Raw genomic sequence first — 18,789 nt, 5'->3', positions numbered from 1 at the left:
ACCGGGTGATGGTCCCAGGCTGCTCGGCAGGAGCTGGCTGGGAAAGATACACTGGAACTGGGGCGACGTCCGAGCGCTATTGCCCGCTGACCATACTTCATGTGCCCAGGTCTTAAACAAATTTCCTTCACTGTTCGAACCAGGCATTGGGAAATTGCAAGGAGCAAAAGTGCAGATCCACCTCCACAAGGCGAGAGCAGTACCATACATGATGAGAAAAAGGGTAGAGATCGAACTAGACCGGCTGCAACGAGAGGGCATCATTTCACCGATCGGGTTCAGCGAGTGGGCCAGTCCTATTGTCCCAGTCCTCAAGAGAGACGGCACCGTCAGAATCTGTGGCTATTACAAAGTAAGTATCAATCGTTTCTCCCTGCAGGACCAATACCCACTACCAAAAGCTGTTGACCTCTTTGCAACGCTGGCGGGAGGAAGCTGGATCTGACTTCAGCCAACATGATGCAGGAACTGGATGAATCATCGAAGGCCCTCACCTGCATCAACACGCACAAAGATCGTTTTGTTTACAACAGATGCCCATTTGAAATCCGATCAGCGGCAGCGATATTCCAGAGCAACATGGAAAGTTTACTGAAGTCGGTCCCACAAACCGTGGTTTTCCAGGACGATATCTTGGTCACAGGTCGCAACGCAGTCGAACACCTGCAGAATCTGGAGGAGGTTCTTAGTCGACTCAACCACGTGGGGCTCAGGTTAAAACGCTCAAAGTGCGTTTTCCTGGTACCTGAGTGGAGTTCCAGGGAAGGAGGATTGCAGCAGATGGCATCAGGCCCACCAACGCGAAGAAGGAGGCAATTGAGAATGCACCAAGGCCACAGAACGTGATGGAGCTGCGGTCGTTTCTGGAACTCTTGAACTACTTTGGTAACTTCTTAACAGGTCTCAGCACCTTGCTAGAACTACTGCATGTCTTACTATGAAAAGGGGGTGAATGGGTTTGGGGCAAAAGCCAAGAAAATGCCTTTGTAAAAGCGAGAAAATTGTTATGCTGAAACAAATTGCTTGTGTTGTATGATCTTGTAAGCGTTTGGTACTAGCATGTGATGTGTCGTCATATGATGTCGGGTGTGTATTGCAACAAGCTAATGATTTCAGGAAACTGAACCAGTTGCTTATGCATCCAGGAGTCTGTCTGAAGCCGAGAGACCCTACAGCATGATTGAAAAAGAAGCATTAGCATGTGTCTATGGGGTAAAGAAAATGCATCAATACGTGTTTGGGCTAAAATTCGAATTGGAAACTGACCATAAGCCACTTATATCCCTGTTTTCCGAGAGTAAAGGGATAAATACCAACGCATTGGCCCGCATCCAAAGATGGGCACTCACGTTGTCTGCATACAACTACGCCATCCGCCACAGGCCAGGCATAGAAAACTGCACCGATGCTCTCAGTAGGCTGCCATTACCCACCTCGGAGGTGGAAATGGTGCAGCCCGCAGATCTAGCCATGGTTATGGAAGCATTTGAGAGTGAGCAATCATCTGTCACTGCCCGGCAGATCAAAACCTGGACAAGCCAGGACCCCTTATTATCTCTAGTCAAAAGCTGTGTGCTTCACGGGAGCTGGTCCAATGTCCCAGTGGAAATGCAGGAAGAGATAAAGTCGTTCCAGTGGCGCAAAGATGAAATGTCTGTATAGACAGACTGCCTTCTGTGGGGCAATCGCGTAGTGGTCCCCAAGAAGGCCAGAGACACCTTCATCAATGAACGCCACAGTACCCACCCAGGCATCGGAATGATGAAAGCGATAGCCAGATCCCACGTGTGGTGGCCCGGTATTGATGCGGACTTGGAGTCCTGCGTTCACAGATGTAATACATGCTCGCAGTTAAGCAATGTACCCAGGGAGACGCCGCTAAGTTTATGGTCTTGGCCCTCCAAACCGTGGTCTAGGTTACACGTTGACTATGCAGGCCCGTTCTTGAGTAAAATGTTCCTTGTGGTTGTAGACGTGTACTCCAAGTGGATTGAATGCGAGATAATGTCGGCTAGCACGTCCGCTGCCACCACTGAAAGCCTGCGGACCATGTTTGCCACACACGGCTTACCCGATGTCCTGGTGAGCGACAACGGGCCATGTTTTACAAGTGCTGAGTTCAAAGAATTCATGACCCGTAACAGGATCAAACATGTCACATCTGCCCCGTTTAAACCAGCGTCCAATGGTCAGGCAAAGAGAGCAGTGCAAATCATCAAGCAAGGCTTGAATAGGGTAATTGAAGGCTCACTGCAGACTCACCTATCCCAAGTCCTGCTTAGCTACTGCATGAGACCACACTCACTCACTGGGATCCCACCTGCTGAACTGCTCATGAAAAGAGCACTTAAGACAAGGCTCTCATTAATTCACCCTGATCTACATGAACAGGTAGAGAGCAGGCGGCTTCAACAAAGTGCATTCCATGATAGCGCAAATGTGTCACACGAGATTGAAATCAATGATCCTGTATTTGTGTTAAACTGTGGACAAGGTCCCAAGTGGCTTCCTGGTACTGTCGTGGCCAAAGAGGGGAGCAGGCTTTTTCGAGTCAAACTTTCAAATGTACAATTGGACCAAATCAAACTCAGATTCACGGACTACCCTGAGCAACCCACCTTGGAGCTTACCTTTTTTGATCCCCCAACACACACACCAGTGGCAACCGACACCACGGTTGACCACGAAGCAGATCCCATCATCCACAGCAGCCCTGCAGGAACCAACACACCAGGCAGCCCAGCAAGGCTAGCTGCACAGCAGCCCAGCGAGGGCCCAACAAATGATTCAACAACACCAGCTTTCACAACGAAACAATCAACCAGGGCAAGAAGGGCCCCAGATCGACTCACATTGTAAATAGTTACACTATTGACTTTGGGGGGGAATGTTGTTATATATGTGGACTTGTATTTACTCTGTACAGCCACCAGATGGCTCCGTCCCTGGAGTCCCAAGGGATCCCATAAGAACATAACAACATAAGAATTAGGAACAGGAGTAGGCCATCTAGCCCCTCGAGCCTGCTCCGCCATTCAACAAGATCATGGCTGATCTGGCCGTGCACTCAGCTCCACTTACCTGCCCGCTCCCCGTAACCCTTAATTCACTTGTTGGTTAAATATCTATCTATCTGTGATTTGAATACATTCAATGAGCTCGCCTCAACTGCTTCCTTGCGCAGAGAATTGTACAGATTCACAACCCTCTGGGAGAAGAAATTCCTTCTCAACTCGGTTTTAAATTGGCTCCCCCGTATTTTGAGGCTGTGCCCCCTAGTTCTAGTCTCCCCGACCAGTGGTAACAACCTCTCTGCCTCTATCTTGTCTATCCCTTTCATTATTTTAAATGTTTCTATAAGATCACCCCTCATCCTTCTGAACTCCAACGAGTAAAGACCCAGTCTACTCAATCTATCATCATAAGGTAACCCCCTCATCTCCGGAATCAGCCTAGTGAATCGTCTCCGTACCCGCTCCAAAGCTAGTATATCCTTCCTTAAGTAAGGTGACCAAAACTGCACGCAGTACCAGGTGTGGCCTCACCCATAACCTGTACAGTTGCAGCAGGACCTCCCTGCTTTTGTACTCCATCCCTCTCGCAATGAAGGCCAACATTCCATTCGCCTTCCTGATTACCTGCTGCACCTGCAAACTAACTTTTGGGGATTCATACACAAGGATATACTCAAAAGAGTTTCATGCACAAGGATATCATCTTGCCGTCCGGAGGAGGCGGGGGTCCCCGATGGAGGGCACTCTACGCAGGGGTCCTCCCACTATTCATCGGGGACTTGGCCTGGAGGGTGGTGCACGGAGCAGTGCCGTGCAATAAATTTTTAAGCCGGTTCACGGACTCCCAGGCCGCCTGCAATTTCTGCGGTCTGGAGGAGTCCGTGTTCCATGTTTTTATTGAGTGCACGAGGTTGCAGCCCCTCTTCCATTATTTGAAGGGGCTGCTCCTGAAATTCTGGCTGCACTTCAGTCCCACTCTCCTGATCTTTGGGCACCCTGTGCGGAGGGGAGCGGGTAGGTCCGAAGGCCTCCTCGTAGGACTGCTCCTGGGCACGGCCAAGGGTGCCATCAGCCGGTCCAGGCAGCGGGCGGTCGAGGGGGTCGTTCAACCTGACTGCCTGCCTCTCTTCCGCTCTTACATCCGGTCCAGGGTGTCCTTGGAGATGGAGCACGCGGTGTCCACCGGTACGCTCGCGGTCTTCCGCGAGAGTTGGGCACCGGAGGGACTGGAGTGCATCATCACGCCCGGCAACCAAATTTTAATTTGATTTTACGTTTTAAAGTTTAATTTGTTTTCATTGCCGGTGCTTTTAGTGTCCCCCTCCCCTTTTGTAGGGGGCACTGGAAAACTTTGATTTTAGCGCCCCAAAAAAAAACCAAAAAAAAGGAAAAAAAAAAAAGGGGCCTTGAAAATGTCTGCTGTGTCACCCAGGCGGGTGGCATGGTTTTAATGTTTATGTTTATTTTCAGGTAAACTCAAAAGAGTTTCATGCACAAGGACCCCCAGGTCCCTCTGCACCGCAGCATGTTGTAATTTCTCCCCATTCAAATAATATTCACTTTTACTGTTTTTGTTTCCAAGGTGGATGACCTCACATTTTCCGACATTGTATTCCATCTGCCAAACCTTAGCCCAGTCGCTTAACCTATCTAAATCTCTTTGCAGCCTCTCTGTGTCCTCTACACAATCCGCTTTCCTACTAATCTTTGTGTCATCTACAAATTTTGTTACACTACACTCTGTCCCCTCTTCCAGGTCATCTATGTATATTGTAAATAGTTGTGGTCCCAGCACCGATCCCTGTGGCACACCACTAACCACCGATTTCCAACTCGAAAATGACCCATTTATCCCGACTCTCTGCTTTCTGTTAGCCAGCCAATTCTCTATCCATGCTAATACATTTCCTCTGACTCCGCGTACCTTTATCTTCTGCAGTAACCCTTTGTGTGGCACTTTATCGAATGCCTTTTGGAAATCTAAATACACCACATCCATCGGTACACCTCTATCCACCATGCTCATTATATCCTCAAAGAATTCCAGTAAATTAGTTAAACATGATTTCCCCTTCATGAATCCATGTTGCATCTGCTTGATTGCACTATTCCTATCTAGATGTCCCGCTATTTCTTCCTTAATGATAGCTTCAAACATTTTCCCCACTACAGAGGTTAAACTAACCGGCCTGCCTTTTATCTGCCCCCCTTTTTAAACAGAGGTGTTACATTAGTTGCTTTCCAATCCGATGGTACCTCCCCAGAGTCCAGAGAATTTTGGTAGATTATAACAAATGCATCTGCTCTAACTTCCACCATCTCTTTTAATACCCTGGGATGCATTTCATCAGGACCAGGGGACTTGTCTACCTTGAGTCCCTTTAACCTGTCCAGCACTACCCCCCTAGTGATAGTGATTATCTCAAGTTCCTCCCTTCCCACATTCCCGTGACCAGCAATTTTTGGCATGGTTTTTGTGTCTTCCACTGTGAAGACCGAAGCAAAATAATTGTTTAAGGTCTCAGCCATTTCCACATTTCCCATTATTAAATCCCCCTTCTCATCTTCTAAGGGACCAACATTTACTTTAGTCACTCTTTTCCGTTTTATATATCGGTTAAAGCTTTTACTATCTGTTTTTATGTTTTGCGCAAGTTTGCTTTCGTAATCTATCTTTCCTTTCTTTATTGCTTTCTTAGACATTCTTTGCTGTCATTTAAAATTTTCCCAATCTTCTAGTTTCCCACTAACCTTGGCCACCTTATACGCATTGGTTTTTAATTTGATACTCTCCTTTATTTCCTTGGTTATCCACGGCAGGTTATCCCTTCTCTTACCGCCCTTCTTTTTCACTGGAATATATTTTTGTTGAGCACTATGAAAGAGCTCCTTAAAAGTCCTCCACTGTTCCTCAATTGTGCCACCGTTTAGTCTGTGTGCCCAGTCTACTTTAGCCAACTCTGCCCTCATCCCACTGGGACACTGCCGCTCCACCTCTCGACCTCCCGCTGGGCCTCCCCGACTCACGCTGGCTTTTTGTAGGCCTGGGACGCTGCCATTCCACCTCTCGACCTCCTGCAGGGCCTCCCCGACTCACGCTGGCCTTTTGTAGCTTGGGAGCACAGGTATTTAAGAAGGCTTCACAGGTTGGAGAGGCACTCTGGAGACCTGCAATAAAAGACTAAGGTCACACTTTATTTTGAGCTCACAGTGTTCAGCCTGACTCTTTCTCCATTCACAACAATTGTCTTCCCTCTAAACAGTCACAGGATGAATGCACATGTTGCTTTGCCAGGATATCAGGCTTCCCCATGGTGCAAGGCACCATCGACTGCACACATGTGGCTTTGCGGATGCTACATACCAATCCTGAGATGTTCTGTAACTGTAAAGCCTACCATTCACTTAATGTGCAGTTGGTGTGCGATGACATCCAGTGCATCTTGATGCTGAATGCCTGGCATTCTAGCATGATACCTTAATGCTGCGGCAGTCCGGTGTACCAGTAATCTTTGAACCACCACATCAAACCCACGTCAGACAATGGCTATCCGTTCTCCACCTGGCTCACGACTCCCTTCCGCAACCCCACCACTTGTGGCCAGCAGTCTTATAATGAGAGCCATGCTGCCACAAGAAACATCATCAAGCAGAACATCGGGTGCTGAAGCAATGGATCCGCTGCCTTGATCACTCGGGGGAGCCCTCCAGTACTCACCCGAGTGGGTGTCCCATTTTGTGATGGTCTGCTGCATGCTCCATAACTTGGCCATCATAAAGTAGCAGTACTTCCCACCACGAGTTCAGGGACCATCTCAGGAGGAGAAGGAAGAGGATGAGGAGGATGAGGAAAAGGAGAAAGGGAGGAAGCAGCCAGCAGAACCCCGTTCTGGGCGAGCGCCACATCAGACTTCAGTTCCAGTGAATGAAACCCCATATCTCCATTGTCTACCGCTTCCCCATCTTACCATCCCTCTGTCACGGAACATCACAGCAACCTCTTGGGCACAAATCTGAAATGGGAACTGCCACAAAACAAAAATTCCAAACATGATTGATAAATTTATCAATGCAAATCAAAACAACATCGCCAACTAATCACCCTTGTGCATTCCTTCAGTGTCTGTCTTTCATGTTCCTTTTCCTACACTGGTGCTCCTACAAAGTTCTCCCTCAGTGGCTGTAGCATGGCTGGTGGAAGGCTGCTGAGTTTCCATGGAGGAGACTGCAGATGGCCTTGCAGGATGACCTTGAGCAGCTCTGGGCCTAGAAGCCCTGACTATGGACTCCACTGCCTTGACATTGGAGGCAGCAGTCTGGGCTGGCTGGATGACAGGTTGCATTATGAAGGGGTTCGACAGGGTCGATGTAGAGAAGATGTTTCCACTTGCGGCGGAGACCAGAACTAGGGGCCATAAATATAACATACTCACTAACAAATCCAATAGTGAGTTCAGGAGAAATTTCTTAACTGAGAGAGTGGTGTGAATATGGAACTCACTACCACATGGAGTATTTGAGGAAATAGCATCGATGCACTTATGGAGAAGCTAAATAAATACATGGGAGAGTAAGGAATAGAAGGATCTGCTGACAGGGTAAGATGAAGAGGGATGGGAGGAGGCTCGAGGGGAGCATAAGCACCGGCATACACCAGTTGGGCTGAATGGCCTATTTCTGTGCAGTGCATTCTATGCAGGTCAAACATGGGCACGGAAACCTCCTGCTGATTACCACATACCGACCTCCCTCAGCTGATCAATTAGTACTTTTCCATGTTGAACACCACTTGGAAGAAGCACTGAGGTTAGCAAGCGCACAGAATTCATTCTGGGTGGGGGACTTCAATATCCATCACTACGAGTGGCTCGGTTGCACCACAACTGGCCAAATCATGAAGGACATAGCTGAAAGACTAAGGCTGCAGCAGTTGGTGAGAGAACCAACACAGTGGAAAAACCTACTTGACCTTGTCCTCACTAATCTACCCATCGCAGATGCATCTGTCCATAACAGCATTGATAGGAGTGACCACTGCACAATCCTTGTGGAGACGAAGTCCCATCTTCACACTGAGGCATCCTCCATCATGTTATGTGACACTACCACCGTGCTAAATGGGATAGATTCAGAACAGATCTAGTAGTTCAACACAGGGCACCCATGATGCGCTGTGGACCATTAGCAGCAGCAGAATTGTATTCCACCACCAATGGTCCCCTCAATTTTAAATGTGGGTGTGCTGTTCCTTTAACGGGCTGTACAAAATTTTCCATTGGAAAAATTAGTCCTGGGCTGCACGGGACCGACAGACAGATGCGCGGTCGCTCAGCTTAAAGGTAACGTTTTCCACCACAATCTGCAACCTCATGGTCAGGCATATCTCTCACCATTACCATCCCTGGTTGAATGAGGAGGGTAGAGGAGCATGCAAGGATCAGCACTAGGCGTACTTAAAAATGAGGTGCCAACCTATGGAAGCTACATCACAGGACTACATGCATGCTAAATGGCAGAAGCAACATGCTATAGACAAAGCTAAGCGATCCCAGAAACTAACAGATCAGACCAATGCTCTGCAGTCCTGCCACATTCAATTATAAAAAACTAATGGGAGGAGGAGGCTTCATGAACATCCCCATCCTCAATGACGGCAGAGCCCAGTAAGTGAATGTAAAATAACAACAACTTATATTTATATAGCGCCTTTAATGGAGTGCAACATCCCAAGGTGCTTCACAGGAGTATTATGTGATAAAAATTTGACACCGAGCCACATAAATAAAAATTAGCGCAGGTGACCAAAAGCTTGGTCAAAGAGGTAAGTTTTAAGGAGCGTCTTGAAGGAGGAAAGTGAGGTAGAGAGGTGGGGAGGTTTAGGCAGGGAGTTCCAGAGCTTGGGGCCTTGGTTACAGAAGGCACAGCCACCAATGGTTGAGCGATTATAATCAGGGCTGCTCAAGAGGGCAGAATTGGAGGAGCGCAGATATCTCGGGAGGTTGTGGGGCTGGAGGAGATTACAGAGATAGGGATGGGCGAGGCCATGGAAGCCAAGGATGAGAATTTTGAAATCGAGGCGTTGCTTAACCAGAAGCCAATGAAGGTCAGTGAGCACAGGGGTGATGGGTGAGCGGGACTTGGTGCAAGTTAGATCCCGGTCAACCAAGGTTTGGATCACCTCTAGTTTGCGTAGCGTAGAATGTGGGAGGCCAGCCAGGAGTGCATTGGAATCGTCAAGTCGAGGGGTAACAAAGGCAGGGATGAGCGCTTCAGCAGCGGATGAGCTGAGGCAAGTGCGGAGATGAGTGATGTTACGGTGGTGGAAATAAGCGGTCTTAGTTATGCTACAGATATGTGGTCAACAGCTCATTTCCGGGTCAAATATGACACCAAGGTCGCGAACAGTCTGGTTCAGCCTCAGACAGGAGTTGGGGAGTGGGATGGAGTCAGTTTATAAGGAACGGAGTTTGTAAGACAAGGCTGAAGCGTTTACATCCATCTTCAGTCAGAAATGCCTAGTGGATGATCCATATTGACATCCGCCAACAGTTCCCACCATCACAGAAGTCAGACTTCAGCCAATTCGATTCATTCCACGTGATATCAAGAAATGGCTGAGCACACTGGATACAGCAAAGGTTGTGGGTCCCAACAACATAGAAAATCATCAGGGTTGTAGTGCTGAAGACTTGTGCTCCAGAACTAGCTGTACCTTGGGATAAGCTGTTGCAGTACAGCTACAACACTGGCATCGACCTGACAAAGTGGAAAACAGCCCTGGTATGTCCTGCCCACAAAAAGCAGGACAAATCCAATCCAGCCAATTACTGCCCCATCAGTCTGCTCTCAATCATCAGCAAAATGATGAAAAGTGTCATTGACAATGCTATCAAGCGGCACTTACTCACCGATGCCAAGTTTGCGTTTTGCTAGGACTTATTAGTGAGTATTTTATATTTATGGCCCCTAATTCTGGTCTCCCATGCAAATGGAAGCATTTTGTCTACATTGACCCTATCGAACCCCTTCATATTATAGTCTGTCATCCAGCCAGCCCAGAGTGCTGCTGCCCAAGTCAAGGTGGTGCAGTCGACAGTCGGGCCTTCTAGGCCCAGACCCTGCTCGAGGTCATCCTGCAAGGCCATCTGCAATCTCCCCTGTTGTGTATGTAAATAAACAGACAAACTGGACCAGGAGTAACTGTGTACGTTATAACAACAACCCAAAATGGTGTCCCAAACCAACATGAACCAGAATGATTACATCAACTGTGAATAGCTCCAGCAGGGTCCTAATGCCTGTCTAGTGTCTTGTAACAAGCAAATAGAGTATGAACACAACATATTTCCCCCCTTTTGAAAACACAGTCTATAAACAGACAAAGTCCTTGAGATAGCCAGGCCGTGTTCTGATACGCTGAGACCGGAGTGAAGCTTGCGGCATTTGATCAAGGTTTTCGGTTGGGAAACAGAACGGTTCCTCTGTTCCATCCTGCTGGTCTGTTGACCTGTGAGTTGGGATCAGTCTACGAGCGTTCCATCAAGTTCCATCATTGAGCTTGTAGATGTGAGGGCTGAACTTTTGCCCGTTCTGTTTTGGAGTGAAAGTGAAGATGCGAGCTTATGATGGTTTGGGCGCTTAACTCTGACCCAATCTCCATTCTTCAGTTGGGGCTTTTGAGCATGTTGTTTTATGTCAGTGTATGACTTCGCTTTTCATTGGCATTCAGAAATCTGGGATGCAAGTGTGGTTATCTTCGCGCTAGGTTTGGCTGGGGGTTTGGGAATGTCCAGTAGCCAGCGAAGATTCCGCCCAATCATGAGCTCAGCGGGTGTCTTCCCCGTTAGCGAGTGCTTTGTCGAACGGGATGTGCGGAGAATGGTTTGAACCGCTTCATCAAAAGTTTGGCCTGCGAGTTTGGCTTTCAAACCCTCGTTGATGATGCGGTTAAATCGCTCAACATCTCCGTTGCTTTGAGGATTGTACCAAGCAGCAAGGCGATGCTCGATAGCATGACGAGTGAGGAAATCCGCAAACTGGTCGGACACAAACTGTGGTCCATTGTCAGTGATTATGACCTCTGGGAGGTCCCCACTTCGTGCAGAATAGTGACGATCGTTGATGAGGTCACTGAACTTGTAGCGATTTCTGGCCATTTGGAATGCAGGTCATGTACTACAACAGGAAACGCTGGTGTTGTGGAGCTGCTTCAACTGGACCGAAGATATCCAACTGAAGTTATTGCCATGGTCTTTGTGGCCATAGAATGGGCTTCATTGGCGCTGGTCGGATGTTTGTGGCCTTTTCGCTCAGACTGCATGCTTCACAGTGTGAGATGAACTCCTCGATGCGAGTGTCAATCCCAGGCCACCATACTGAATCGCGACATCTCTGCTTCATGCAGACAATGCCAGGGTGTCCATCGTGCGCCAATGAGAGAGCGTGCTGTTGAAGCGACTTGGAAATTACTGCTCTATCACGAGCTAGGCTGCCATCGTTCCAAATGGAAAATTCATCGTGAAGTCTGTGGAAGGTTTTCAGCTCTTCTGGAATTTGCTTAGGCCACTCAGTCTGGAGGAAGTGGCCACGTGCTGGAGCATAACATCACGCTGTGATTCGGTTTTGAGTTTGTCGCAGGAGACAAGGGGCACGAAGCCCAAGGCCCGCCCAAGTGCTGCCCAAAGGACCGCCAATGGCCGCCGAGAGACCGGGCGGTACTTTGCCAGGAAGATGCCACTAAAAGTGGTGGCAGTACTGCCTGGCGGTAAAATAACAGCTTACACTGTCAATCTGGGCGGCAGCGGGTGGGAGCTCTCAATCTCAGCAGCTAAGGCTCTTGCCGCCCAAGTGGCGCTGAGGATGGAGTCGGGTCCAGGGAGGGTGGAAGACCTGAAAATAAAAATCATTACAAAGAAAGAAAAACACAGGAACACCTTCAGGAGACCCCATCCAGGTAAGTCGCTGTAAAAAATGTTTTTTAAAGATGTTCACTAACCTTTTATTGCAGGTCTTCATACTTACCATCGGGGTTAGACCAGCCTCCATGCAGCAGTCCTTCCCCCTGCTGGCGCCGACTCCCGCCAACTCCTGCCCACACCAATCTGGCAGGTGGGAGGTCACTTATGCTACTTGACCATCAGCAGCCGTCAGCAGGCAGTTTCCGGCAGTACTTCCCTCCCACCCACTCCAGTCCAAGTGGAAACTGGCACAGAGGAGAGACCAGAGGCAAAGCTCGGCGGCAGTCGGCGGCAGTGGGCGGCATTGGGCGGTATGGCCACCAATATTGGGGCCAAGGTTTCTGATGGACTGAGTGATGATCAATGTGATATATGTGTCATCATCTGTGAACAAGTCAGCACCAGAGTCCGAAGCAGGTATCGAGCGGCTGAGCATGTCAGCTACGTGGCTGCGACTGCCAGCGATGTACTGTACGTCAAAGTTATACTGATTAAGACGATCTGACCATCGGCTGATTTGTAGTGGTCTGTGCTCAGATCCAGCTGTAGCGAGTAGCATAGTTAGCGTTTGGTGACCGGAACAGAGGGTAAATTTCCTGCCATAGAGGTAGATGTGCCAGCGTTCACATGCGTAAATGCAAACAAATGCTTCTCGTTCCCCTGTAGAGTATTTACGTTCTGTCGATGAGAGCGTGCGAGAGATGAAGGCTACTGGGTGTTCCAGACCGTCAATCCATTGCGAGAGCACAGCACCCAAGGCGGTGCCTGATGCATCCATGGTGACGTACGTAGTGGCATTCGGATCAAAATGCGCGAGGATAGGAGGGGATGTGATTTTCTCCTTAAGTGTGGTGAATACCTGAGCCTGGGAATCTGTCCAGTCCCAAGGGACGTCCTTGCGCAGCAACTTGAGAAGTGGTTCAGCACCCTAACGGTAACTACACTGTTGGACGGAGTATAAATCAAGAAATAATGGAGGCTTGTAATGAAGGAACGGCAATAATCATGGGTGATTTTAACCTTCATATCGATTGCACAAAGCAAATTGGCCAGAGCAGCCTTGAGGAAGAGTTCATTGAGTTTATCGGGATAGTTTCCTTGAACAGTACGCTGAGGAACCAACCAGGGAGCAGGCTATCTTAGATCTGGTACTGTGTAATGAGATAGGATTAAAAAATGATCTTGCGTAAAAGGATCCTTTAGGAATGAGTGACCATAACATGGATGAATTTCAAATTCAGTCAGAGGGTGAGAAAGTTGGCTCTCAAATGAGGGTCCTAAGTTTAAATATGAGGGCAGAGTTTGCTAAAGTGGACTGGGAAAATAGACTAAAATACGGGATGTTTGATGAGCAGTGGCAGATATTTAAGGAGATATTTCATGACTCGCAACATAAATATATACCAATGAGAAGGAAAGACTGTAAGAGAAGGGATAACCATTTGTGGCTAACTAAGGAAATAAGGGAGGGCATCAAATTGAAAACAAGGGCATACAATGTGGCCAAGACTAGTGGGAGGCCAGAGGATTGGGAAACTTTTAAAAGCCAGCAAAGAATGACGAAAAAAATGATGAAGAGAGGGAAAATAGATTATGAGAGTAAACTAGCACGAAATATAAAAACAGACAGTAAGAGTTTCTACAGGTACGTAAAAAGGAAAAGAGTGGCTAAAGTAAATGTTGGTCTCCTAGAGGATGCGACTGGTGAATTAATAATGGGAAACAGGGAAATGGCAGAGACGTTGAACAAATATTTTGTATCGGTCTTCACGTACAAACATCCCAATAGTGGATAATTAAGGAGCTATAGGGAGGGAGGAACTTAATATAATCACTATCACTAATGAAGCAGTACTCAGTAAAATAATGGGACTAAAGGCGGACAAGTCCCCTGGACCTGATGGCTTACATTCTAGGGTCTTAAGAGAAGTAGCAGCAGGGATAGTGGATTCATTGGTTGTAATCTACCAAAATTCCCTGGATTCCGGGGCAGTCAAAACGGATTGGAAAACCGCAAACGTAACGCCCATATTTAAAAAATGTGGCAGACAAAAGCAGGAAACTATAGACCAATTAGCCGAACATCTGTGGTTGGGAAAATGCTAGAGTCCATTATTAAGGAAGCAATAACAGGACATTTGGAACAGCATAATTCAATCAAGTAGAGCCAGCATGGTTTTATGAAAGGGAAAACATTTTTGACAAATTTGCTGCAGTTCTTTGAGGATGTAATGAGCAGGGTGAATAAGGGGGAACCAGTGGATGTGGTGTATTTGGATTTCCAGAAGGCATTCAATAAGGTGCCACAAAAAATGTTACTGCACGGGGTTGGGGGTAATATATTAGCATGGATAGAGGTTTGGCTAACTAACAGAAAACAGAGAGTCAGGATAAACTTTCTGGTTGGCAAACAGTGACTAGTGGGATGCCGCAGGGATCGGTGCTGGGTCCTCAACTATTACAATCTATATTAACGACTTGGATGAAGGGACCGAGTATAATGTAGCCAAATTTGCTGATGATACTAAGATGGGTGGGAAAGCAAATTGTGAGAACACAAAAAATCTGCAAAGGGATATAGACAGGAAAGTGAGTGGGCAAAAATCTGGCAGATGGATTATAATGTGGGAAAATGTGAGGTTATCTACTTTGGCAGAAAAAATAGAAAAGCAAATTACAATTTAAATGGAGAAAAATTGCAAAGTGCAGTACAGAGGGACCTGGGGTCCTTGTGCATGTAACACAAAAAGTTAGTATGCAGGTACAGCAATTAATCAGGAAGGCAAATGGAATGTTGGCCTTTATTGCAAGGGGGTTAAAGTATGAAAGCAGAGAAGTCTTGCTACAATTGAATAAGGTATTGGTAAGGCCACACTTAGAGTAGTGCATGCAGTTTTGGTCTCCGTATTTAAGGAAGGATATACTTGCATTGGAGGCTGTCCAGAGAAGGTTCACGAGGTTGATTCTGGAGATGAGAAGGTTGACTTATGAAGATAGGTTGAGTAGGTTGGGCCTATTACACATTGGAGTTCAGAATAATGAGAGGTGATCTTAATAAGAACATAAGAACATAAGAATTAGGAACAGGAGTAGGCTATCTAGCCCCTCGAGCCTGCTCCGCCATTCAATAAGATCATGGCTGATCTGGTCGTGAACTCAGCTCCACTTACCCGCCCTCTCCCCATAACCCTTAATTCCCTTATTGGTTAAAAATCTATCTATCTGTGACTTGAATACATTCAATGAGCTAGCCTCAACTGCTTCCTTGGGCAGAGAATTCCACAAATTCACAACCCTCTGGGAGAAGAAATTCCTTCTCAACTCAGTTTTAAATTGGCTCCCCCGTATTTTGAGGCTGTGCCCCCTAGTTCTAGTCTCCCCTACCAATGGAAACAACCTCTCTGCCTCGATAACAACCTCTCTGCCTCTATCTTATCGAAACATAGAAGATAATGAGAGGGCTCGACAAGGTGGATACAGAAAGGATATTTCCACTCCTGGGGGAACTAAAACTAGGGGACATTGTCTCAGAATAAGGTGCTGCCCATTTAAAACTGAGATGAGGAGGAATTTCTTCTCTCAGAGGGTTGGAAATCTATGGAATTATCTGCCTCAGAGAGCTGTGGAGGCTGGGTCATTGAATATATTTAAGGCAGAGATCGACAGATTTTTGAGCAATAATGGAATAAAGAGTTATGGGGAGCGGGCAGGGAAGTGGAACTGAAACCATGATCAGATCAGCCATGATCTTATTGAATGGCGGAGCAGGCTCGATGGGCCAAATGGCTGAATTCTGCTCCTATTTCTTATGTTCTTATTTTCTTAAAGCGCTGATTCGACTTGGATGGCCAAATTAGTTGCTTTATCCAATGTCATTTTGTGATCCTCCATTAGCAAGCATTCCCGAATACGGGGGATCATTGTTTTCTCAATAATTTGATCCCTTATAATTTCCTCTGTGAATGCTCCAAAGTTACACGTAGCGGCCAGTTCAGTTAATGAAATGATATACTGTCTGATTGGTTCATCGTTCCCTTGCCCCTTTGACGACATTTGTATCTCTCCATCATGATACTTTTCCTTGTCCCAAAATATTTCTCTGGGGCGTTTACCGCATTGTCGTAGGACTCCATATCTTCGATTTGGCCAAAGATGTGTTGGCCTTCGGTGCCAAGACAGTGGATAAGTATTGAACGGCAGCGAGCTGGTGTTACCCACTCACCGTGATGTACGTAGAAAAGCTTTTTATCCATCTTGGCCATGAAATTGGAAGGTCCCCAGGTATGGAGAGGAAAGGCGTGTGTGGGGGTGGGGGGGGGGGGAGAGGGGGTGCGGTGGGGGGGGGGGGGCGTAGGAAGGTTAATTTGATTCATCCTCATCACCAAATTTTGTTGTGTACATCAATAAACAGACAAACTGGACCAGGAGTAATGTAACTTAACTGTGTACTTGATAGCAACAACCCAAAATGGTGCCCCCAACCAGCATGAACCAGAATGATTACAGCAACTATGAATAGTTCTCGGAGGGTCCTGATGCATGTCTAGTGAGCTGTAACAAACAAATAGAGTATGAACACAACATATCCCACTGAAAGTCAGCAGCCTTCCACCAGCCATGCTGCAGCCACTGGGGGAGCACTTTGTAGGAGCACCAGTGTAGGAAAAGGAACATGAAAGACAGACACTGAAGGAATGCATAAGGGTGATTAGTAGGCGATGTTGTTTTGATTTGCATTGATAAATTTATCAATTATGTTTGGAATTTTTGTTTTGTGGCGGCTCCCATTTCAGATTTGTACCCGAGAGGTTGCTGTGATGTTCCATGACAGAGGGATGTTAAGATGAAGAAGCGGTAGACAATGGAGATATGGAGTTTCATTCACTGGAACTGAAGTCTGATGTGGTGCTCGCCCAGAACGGGGTTCTGCTGGCTGCTTCTTCCCTTTCTCCTTTTCCTCATCCTCCTCATCCTCTTCCTTCTCCTCCTGAGATGGTCCCTGAACTCGTGGTGGGAAGGACTGTGCCTTAATGATGGCCAAGTTATGGAGCATGCAACAGACCATCACAAAATGGGACACCCACTCAGGCGAGTACTGGAGGGCTCCCCCGAGTGGTCAGGGCAGCGGATCCATTGCTTCAGCACCCGATGTTCTGCTTGATGATGTTTCTTGTGGCAGCATGGCTCTCATTATAAGGCTGCTGGCCACGAGTGGTGGGGTTGCGGAAGGGAGCCGTGAGCCTGGTGGAGAGCGGATAGCCATTGTCTGACGTGGGTTTGATGTGGTGGTTCAAAGATTACTGGTACACCGGACAGCCAAGCTGCTGCCAGAATGCCAGGCATTCACCATCAAGATGGACTGGATGTGGTCGCACACCAACTGCAGATTAAGTGAATGGTAGCCTTTACAGTTATAGAACATCTCAGGATTGGTATGTGGCATCCGCAAAGCCACGTGTGTGTAATCGATGGTGCCTTGCACCATGGGGAAGTCTGATATCCTGGCAATGCCACATGCGCGCTCATCCCGCTTCTCTCTATTGAGAGGAAAGACATTGAAGTCCGTTCTCCTGGAGTAGAGAGCCTCTTTGGCCTCCCAGATGCAGCGATGGATGGTGTACTGTGAGATGTTAGCTATGTCACCTGCTGCAGACTTGAAGGACCAGTGGTGAAAAAATTGAGGGCCATGGTGTCATTGAGGGCCACTTGCAGCACCATCATTGCCCTGCTCTGAAGCTGCAGGTCTGGTTGCAGGCAGTGTTCTGTGACCACCTCCTTGCTGAAGCGGAACCTCCTAATACACTGTTCCTGGCTTGGGTGCAGTTAAGAGAAGTGCTGTCGGAAGACCCTAGTTGGGTAAAGTCTCCTGCTTAGAGCCCTCCTGCCCCTTCTCCTCTTCCTGACGTCCAAAATGGCAGATTGTGCGTCAAATCAGCGTTGCAGACATTGATGCCATCATCTGCCTCATGTATATCCACATCGAGTGCAGACAACAGCAGTGCCGCCGACTTGCCCAAACTGGTGGATGCCTCGGCACCCCCGGAAGCAGGCCAAAGCAAGGCAGCCACCATTCTTTCTTCCAAACCGACCTTAACGGCTAACGCTAAAGGCTCCGATTACATGCTCAAATGTTTTTCAGCTCTTAGCATTTTTTTTTAAAGAGGTTTCCAACTCCATGAGTTTTCTGTACAATCAAGATGATTAAACAACAGAATTACCTCCAATGTGTAAGATTTCTAAATCTCTGGCATTAAACTGACAGCAAGAACGATTGATTTACAATAATTTGGAATAGTTTATTAAACATACACACATGTACATCTATCAGCTATCCTATGGATCTACTAAGTTACAACAGATACAATGATGTTACAATAATGATTTATAAAATGGTTTACTTTACTTCCCTCTAGCAAAGCACAAGCATATGGCGTTCGTCCTTGCTTCTTCTGTGGAAGGGGGTTCCTGCTTTTGCCATGTGCTAAGGAGAAGAGAGACCCAGCAATCTTTGCCTGGATTATTATACTCCTTACGACCATTGTTTCTCAGAAAGCCTCAGGATTGGGTATTATTTCCAGGACCATTCCTGATTGGCTTCTCCTCTGTCTGGAGGGCCGGTACCATTCCTTAATTAGGTTAGTAGCTTTCCAACACACATCTTTTCTAGTTTGGTGAGTTTCAAAGTCATGCTGACATGAACTTGGGGACGTCATCCATTTTATTTCTTTTAACACTGCAGCCTTTCCATGTAATCTAGACTTTTAACATTTATAGATATACAAAATCAATTTTATCATTACTAAACACTTTTATTCCTA

Source organism: Pristiophorus japonicus, chromosome 5 (genome assembly GCF_044704955.1).
Source record: "Pristiophorus japonicus isolate sPriJap1 chromosome 5, sPriJap1.hap1, whole genome shotgun sequence".
NCBI classification, from domain to species: Eukaryota; Metazoa; Chordata; class Chondrichthyes; family Pristiophoridae; genus Pristiophorus; species Pristiophorus japonicus.
The sequence above is the reverse complement of the archived record's forward strand: the minus strand, read 5'-3'. Positions refer to the sequence as shown.